The sequence below is a fragment of the Egretta garzetta genome, unplaced genomic scaffold, assembly GCF_000687185.1.
Source record: "Egretta garzetta isolate BGI_Z169 unplaced genomic scaffold, ASM68718v1 scaffold325, whole genome shotgun sequence".
Lineage (NCBI taxonomy): Eukaryota > Metazoa > Chordata > Aves > Pelecaniformes > Ardeidae > Egretta > Egretta garzetta.
The window spans coordinates 2,293,728-2,301,303 of record NW_009259833.1 but is presented as its reverse complement, the minus strand read 5'-3'; the positions used below and the strand labels follow the sequence as shown (position 1 = coordinate 2,301,303).

The 7,576-nt window shown below is 47.7% G+C and overlaps 1 non-coding gene across 1 annotated transcript; it reads left to right on the top strand.

Moving 5' to 3' along the window:
• The first annotated feature begins 1,596 nt into the window (after nucleotides 1–1,596).
• On the top strand, nucleotides 1,597–1,759 carry LOC118452397. The gene has a single exon (XR_004842175.1). It is a non-coding gene; the product is annotated as a U1 spliceosomal RNA (small nuclear RNA).
• Nucleotides 1,760–7,576: the final 5,817 nt, after the last annotated feature.

Here is a 7,576-nt window from a genome sequence, read left to right as displayed (position 1 = left end):
TTTCTAATTATTCTTGTTATGGGAGATCAGGTGCTCTTTGTTAGAACTAAAGCAGTTTTCTCCTGGGACAGTGACATCTAATTAAAAATGTTACAGTCCAAGGCAAGAGCTATGGTCTCCCTTCTGAGAAGCCCTGCTTCATGGCAGTCATCAAACCCTCTTCTGGGCTCCTTTTCTGGTTTGTTTTTAGCTTGCAAACTTATTAGGCTTTGAGATGTCTTAGAATCTCTATCATCTAGTGCAAAGAAGTCTTGGCATGCTGAGGGTCAGAGATCGCTGCTATCATACACACATCAGTAATTTTTTTGTATACTATAAGCATGAAATGCTGCTCACCGAGATAAATAATTATATCAGCAAAAGAAAGATATGGTAGCACCTCGTTGCTAGAGCACGCAGTTTCCACCAGCCTGCGGCCAAGGATTATGCTGAACCTGAAGTGGGGACTTTGGGTTTAATTGGGGATTTGTCTTCTGTAATTTTTTCCTGTCGCTATTTGGATGCACATCGACTTCTAGCATCCACAACGTCCTGTGGCCACCTCCATTAGACTGAAGAGAAAAGATGCTTCCAAGCAGCTTGTTGCAACACCTGGGGGGCCGATGCAAGTCCAAGAGACATTCTCTCTGCACCAAGCAAGAAAAGGTAAAGTTGAGCTTGCCTGTGAACTGATGCTGAGATAGCAGTTCAGTATCTAAACAGGTAACACCCAATTACAACAGAACTGTGTTGACTTACACTTTCCCTTATCAGAAGAATCAGGTATTCATGTAAATCACAAAAGAGTTTGATGGATGCCAGTTCACAGTGAGCCCCACGCCAAGGAACGAGAGCCTAGTTAAACAAAATGTATGTTGTTCTTATCTTTAAGCTGCGACTATTGCTATGAAATAAAAAACTATAAAAGAAAGTGTCTTATCGTGGGGGTTATAATTCTTTAATGTTCTCCAGGGGCTGTGCCTGTGCTAGAACCAGACCCCTGGGACCACTTTCTGAACCCCACAGAAGTAATTTTCTTGCAGACGGATGATCTTCCCTTATCACGCGTTGTCTTGGCAATAAAAAAGTCTCTTTCTTGAGATGCATGTTTAGACTGAGCCTGGTGAAAAAAAAGAGAAGGAAAAGAAGGGGAAGCTAAATTGATCTTAATTCGGATGCTTGCCTAAAAGTAAACAATGAGGTCGAGAGACAATCTCCATTAGACCCTCCTGGGCCTGGAAGCGTGGCGTGGAGAACACATGTAGTAAGAAGCCTTCAGACAGCCGTGCCGGAGTCGAGCTGAGAGCCCGGTCTGAACACCACGGCTAATCAGACTCTCTTATCACATTTACTGGGAGATGGGTGATGCCAATAAAACCAAGTCAGGCTGAGTGCACTTAGTGGAGCCCAAAAGCTAATTGTTAATAGATGCCTACAGCCCAGGGCTCGGGGAAGCCGGCTGGCCCCCTCTGCTCTCCTGCCTTGGCCCTGGCAGGACCTCAGATGTGGGTTAGATTTTGGTGAGTCCTGCTGGGAACGATGGGCAGGACACATATGATTTTACTGGTATTTAGCCATATTATGGGCTGTACGGGTGCTCTGTTTGAGACCAAGACCTTATTAACATGGTAGTGGTCCAGCCACCTGGGGTCTCCAAGGGTGACAGTGAAATCAAGCTGGTGCTTTGCACTAGAAGCATGCTGAGCCCTGATTTTCCCAAACATGGAAAACTAAAATGTATAATTTGTGACAGTGATGGACTGTGTTTATACTGCCTTCCTCCAAATTGAAAATAGTGGCTGTTAGGAGATATCTGTGGAAAAAGATGAGAATGAAGTGAGCTTGTAGTGATTTTCCCCTGGTATGCTCCCCCTGTATCTAGAAAATTGCTGGTGATGGACATCCGGAACCAGAATTGATATAATTGTGTTTAAATCCTTATCTGATATTTTTTTTTCCTCCAAGAAACACCTGTGTACCTAAAGCCTTGTCTGCTCCATCCCGATAGTTTAACAGGGGTGTTATACCTCACTGCAGCACTCACCTTCTGTAGGACACAGTCCCATCTTGGAGATCTTACAGCTTAAATAAATGTATGTCTTTTTTATAATCTGATAATTTAAGATAGATCGATCAATACATGGATTAATAGATCCTTAAAAACCAGCACCAAGACTACCGAGGACCCAGATGTGAATGGTTAGCAGAGTTTTCCAGCCGTCTGCTCTCCCTGCAGACTCGCAGACTCCAGTGGATGCCTCCCACATCTCCACAGCAATCAATTCCCCCGCCAGCTCCGGGGGAAGCCTCCGACACCAGGTCCTTTGTCCAGCAACCTTGAAGGTTCTTCCTTGTGCCTGTGCGAGTCTGAGCACGCAAAACACCCCAGGGTCAGGCCGTGTCCTTCTGTGATTCCTATCCAGCAGAGGCAGGAGATGGGAGAGCCTTTCCTGGTCCAGCTGAGGCTTATTTTGACAGAGGGACCACGGTGTTAGCAGAGAGCACAGCCCTCCGTTTCCCCAAGTAGCCTTGACATGGATATATGTTAAGGGCTGTGATTTTGAGAGGCAATCACTTTGCACCTTCCCTATCTGCCTTCTCCTTGCCTTGCTGATGGCCCCCAAGGCTGCCCATCATTTCTGAACCTCTGAACCCCAGCGAAGCCCCTTTATTATGGGGCACACGACAAGCAAGCGATGGAGACTTTAAAGTGGTCCTTGGAGACAAATGGCTGGGATGTCTTTCAGGTAGACCGGAGAAGGAGGCCAGGTGGCATCTGCAGAGGCTTTGCAGAATTATTTCCCATCACTGATGCCCTCATTTGTTGGTATGTGTGCTACCATTTGAACCTCCCTCCCATTTCACTCCATCTCTAGATCCAAAATCCAGTTCCCACATGCAGAATACTTGGTGAGCTCAAGACATCAACCTGCAAAAAAGGGACCAGAAAAGCAGCTGGTGGAGAAGGTAAGTGGGCTCTGAGTGTACAGCCATCAGCATGGGAGGGGGCTCGGCTGCAGGTGTGCAAATACAGCTCGTCCCTGGCATCTGCTGGGAACACAGCCGAGCAGGGATCTGCTGCCTTTATCTCTTGACCTCTTGCTCCCTTGCCCTGGGGATCCAAATGCTGTGGGTCCAAGTGCATCCCATTCATCTGGGATGGGTCCCTACACCATGGGGAATGAGATCCCTTGAGGGATCCCTTGGAGCTCTACTTAGGAGCGCTGTGGTGGGATGCTGCTTCCCAAAAAACCATATTTGCACCCAGCCCCACAGAAGTACAGTCCTCTGGATGCATCTGCACCCACCACGGGGTCTTGTGCCAGCACATCTGCATCACCTGGGCTCACATCTGCATCACCTGGGCTCACATCTGCCTAGCAGGATCTGCAACGGGCAGCTCTCGAAGCTACCGCTCACAGGGGCTAAGCTGCCTTTACTGCAGGTCACACACTCTCTCAAACAACAGTGGATTTAGATGCCATAAAACCCATGGTCTAACACGCCCCAGGAGTCTCCCACCACCCTGTATGTGTCGCAAAAGCATCCTTCATCGTGCTGGCATCCTTCAGCAGCCGAGAAAATCACAGCAGCCCACGGCCCCGTCTTGCTCCCTCTCTGCAGCTCGCACGTGTCGCTGCTTGTTTTATTTTTCTGGCAACGGAGGCAAAAATAGCTCGTGTGAAAATTATTTATTTTGTATTAATAGCTTGGAGTCAAAGCCTCAGCAGACACTTGGAATAAACAGGATCACTCAAAATACAGTTGTTTGAAATCAGAGCTTTGCTCTGACCCTGGGGTTTCTAACCAAAGCCAGAAAAGCTGTGTATATAGAATCCCTTAATTTTTTTCCCCCTGTTAATCCACAGTACAACAAGCCTTGCTTGTAGCCAGGGGACTTTGACCAGGGTGATTAAGCCAGCGTTTCATTTAGGTGGTCGCACGCGTGGTTGTATAGGTGGTCGAGATGGGAAATAATCCTCCCTATCTGCCTAATAACCCCCTTTGCACTTCTAATCCACTTCGTATTCAAGCACATCCCACTTCCCCTCAGCTGTTTCTCTCCTTTCATCATTTCCCCTCTCCAAAATATATTTTTTAAGTGGGGGCAGCTCTTGGGTGAGAAACTGTATTTTGGAAGAAATTCTCAGGACTTGTTTTCTTGAGAAAGAAAGAAGGAAAAACAGCACTTTTGTTTTTTGTTTTTCCTTCCTCTTTCTCTTGTTTTCTTTTACTCCTTGTCCTGCACGGCCAGTTTTCCAGCCAGATAAAGGGAAGAAAAAAGGGAAATAAAACAACGAGCGAATTTGTATGTTTATCTGTCTTCAGCGTGGGTTTCCTCTCTTTTTCTTTCCCTTTTCTCCAGCAAATAACAGAAATCTTCCCAGCTGATGATTAGAGCACCTCAACTCATTTAAATTCTTGTGCAATACTGAGCACTTCCATTAATGAACTCAGGTCTCTAACGGTGTTTAGCTCTGGTTGCTGATGGATTAATTAAGGCACAAGGGGGAAAAATCTCCTACGCGGGGGCTAATGCAGACCTTGAGAAACCCAGGTCCAAGTCCACGAGCTCCTTTACTGACTCTGAATCATCCCTAGGGCTCCTTTTTGTTTCGTTTCTTTGTGAAATGGGGGTGGCAGCCCAGACCCCACGGTTTTTGCACCACGATGGTGCAGCCTGCGGGGCATCTGCAGGGTAACCAGGCAGGGATGCTCCCAGAGCAGCTCCAATAAAGGCACCTCAGCTTTTTCCCTTTGCAAAACATCATTATTCCACCTTTGGGCCGCAATTAAGAGACATTCAAGGGGCGAGCTTTGCCCATCACTCCCCTTCCACCCCCCAGCATCCCTGATGGAGACGGCTCCTGCGGGACCAGCAGACAGGCTGCCCAGCCTTTCACCTTTTTTTTCTTGGAAACCCTCAGCTAGCGGCTTTCCCTCCCCCAGCCGGCTGTTATAATCACACATTGTTCCCGGTCGCTGCCTCGTCGTTTAACAGCACTTGGAAAATGTCAAATGTGGGAGTCCGGCAGCCTTAGGTTAGAGTAAAAACTCCCAAACATATTTGGAGGGCTGCCAGCACTTTGCAAACCCTCTGCAAACTCAGATAAGGGGTGACCTTGCAGCCTGCGGGCTAGGCCAGGAGTTTATAAATCCTCCATTTGCTTGGGTTGAGCTTTCTCAATATTGTGATCATCCCGTCCCCTTCCAACGTTGTCCAGTGCCGCGGGGTAGGAGAGCAGCTTGTGAAAGCAGGGGCTGCTGGCAGCAGTGACCTTTGCCAAGACATCCAACGTCCGAGGTGGAAGAACCCATTGGAGATGTGACATCCAGAGCCGGTGGGGACAGGACCCCCCGTGTACAGGGAGGCAGAGAGTGCCCGGGGCTGGATCTGCCACGGCTGAGTGAGCAAACCCAGTGCCCCGTTTTGTTTGAGCTCAAGGTTACAGACATTGGCCCAAAACCCTGTTTGGTTTTGCAGCAAATGCTGGTCCTAAAAGCACGGTTGGGGAAGGATGGCAACACGGCTTGGTGAGGAGGGGGAGGAAGGGTTGAGTTTGGGGCTTCATTTTGAACCGTAACGAAATCTAAACATTTTGAAATTCTTCCCCAAATGACAAATAATGTCAAATACAGAGATAGCACTGGGCTGGATTTGAGCTGTGAGGCACCTTCTTATATTCCTAACTTCTGATAAAAAGGATGGAACAGAGTCAGGAAAACTTTCCTCTCCTTCCCCTCATTATTTTTCTTTTCTTTTTTTTTTTTTTTTTTTTAAAAATACACAACCTCTGAGAAATCAGCAACGTCTCCTGAAATGTTCCAGTTTGGATGGGAGAGCCTTTCGCAGCAGGAAATGTTTCCCTCTGGGTTTTCCTGGCCAGCTCTGGCCGACTGCACGTCCCCAACCCGCTGCCGTTGGGCTGGGGGTTCAGCCTGAGCACGGCAGCTCAGCTCAGGGGTGGGCAAAGGCCCCCCCAAAAATCAGCTCCTGGGGAGCTGGTGCTTCCGCGTGCACAGCGCAAGGAAAACACTTTGAATCCCCATTAATTAGCAGTGTTAATTAGCTCAGAGGCAGCCCAGTACCTACATTAATGAAGGAACGCAGATCACTTAGGCAGCGTTGTTAATTTGCATTTTTCCCTCTTTTTCTCCTTTGCTTTAGTCTCAAGGCTTTCTGGTAAAACCTTTGCAGGTCAGTTAACCAATATTTATACATTTTGGGGCCGTCAATAATTTACAAACTCTTTCCCCCTACATCCTTTCCCCTATACCCTTACTTCACGGTTGTACGTAGCTGAATTATTTCTCACCCATCCATACATCATCTCGGGCATTCGGGCTCTTTTGGGGTCTGTTTGCAGTTTGTTGGCAGGTCAGGCTTTCTTACTGGCAAATATATTTGTTTTTTCTCCGGGTCAAATAAGTCATGTGAAAATGTCAGCGCACGAATTACCTGTGAACTATTTACCCTCCTCCCTGCATCCCACCAGGGACCCTCCGAGCTTCCCAATGCACGGCCGGTCACCTGAAACACCGCGGAAGGGTTGGGGTAATGCAGGATAAATGGCCAGGAAAATGTCCAGGTGGATTCTTGTTTGCTTTCACCTTTGTAAGAAAATCAAGAGCTGGTTTTTTTTTTTGATAAATTCCCAACACCCAAACCTAAGCAAGCTCACTGCTTTTATGGGAAAAAAATACTTGCAGACGTGATTCGGGGCTGCTCGGCAAGCTGGGCTTCCCCTAGTTGTCCTTAGCTCCTCTCAATATAAGAGAGTTTTTTGTTTAGCTCCCAAATTCAGAGGAAAATCCTGCTGTTATTATGGTTTTTAGCTTCCTGTTCCTTTTTCCACTGTGCCCAGCGGACGGCTCCATGTCTCAGCCCTTTCTGGGCAAAGTGCACATCCCGAGGCGTGCGTGGGGGTAATAACCCGCAGCCGGTCGTGACATGGAAACAACCTCTGCCTGCATTTCCTTCGGGAGAGGTGAAGAAAATACTTGTATCCTCTAGTGCTCTATCCCTGTCTGCTCCCATCCTGGGGGGACGATGGTGCAGATTAAGCACGAAAATACCCTAAGTCTGGGGGTTTTAATTCCCTTGGGTCAGGAGGGTAAAGCCAACCCGGGTTTGGGTAAGCATGGAGGGTCTCCAAAAGGAAGAAGACACCATCTCTGGCCAGACCACACAGTAGACACCTGCTCCTCCCCTTGTACAAACCAGCCTGCCTTGCCCCCCCCCCCTTTTTTTCCTTCTTTTTTCCCCATTTTTTCTTGCCTCCCCTCTCTGGGCCAGCAGTGGAGCATTCAGCAGTTAATACCCTTCTGTCTCCAATTGTGCTTTAAGAGGTGTAGCATTTGATAAGCCCCATTTAACTTGGCTGTACTACATTGTTTAAATAATTCAAATACAGATTGGCCCTTTAGAAGGATTTCTGCTCTATTGACCCTGCTGGTCATGAGTTACCAGGAAGTCAGGGAGGGGCTTCTAGGGCTGAAAGCCTGAAAAAAAAAAAAATCAATTCCAGCTCTTTAGTGCCCCAATCACACCCCATTATTCCCGGGTAATTGCAGACCTGCTTTGCTGTTAACTCTT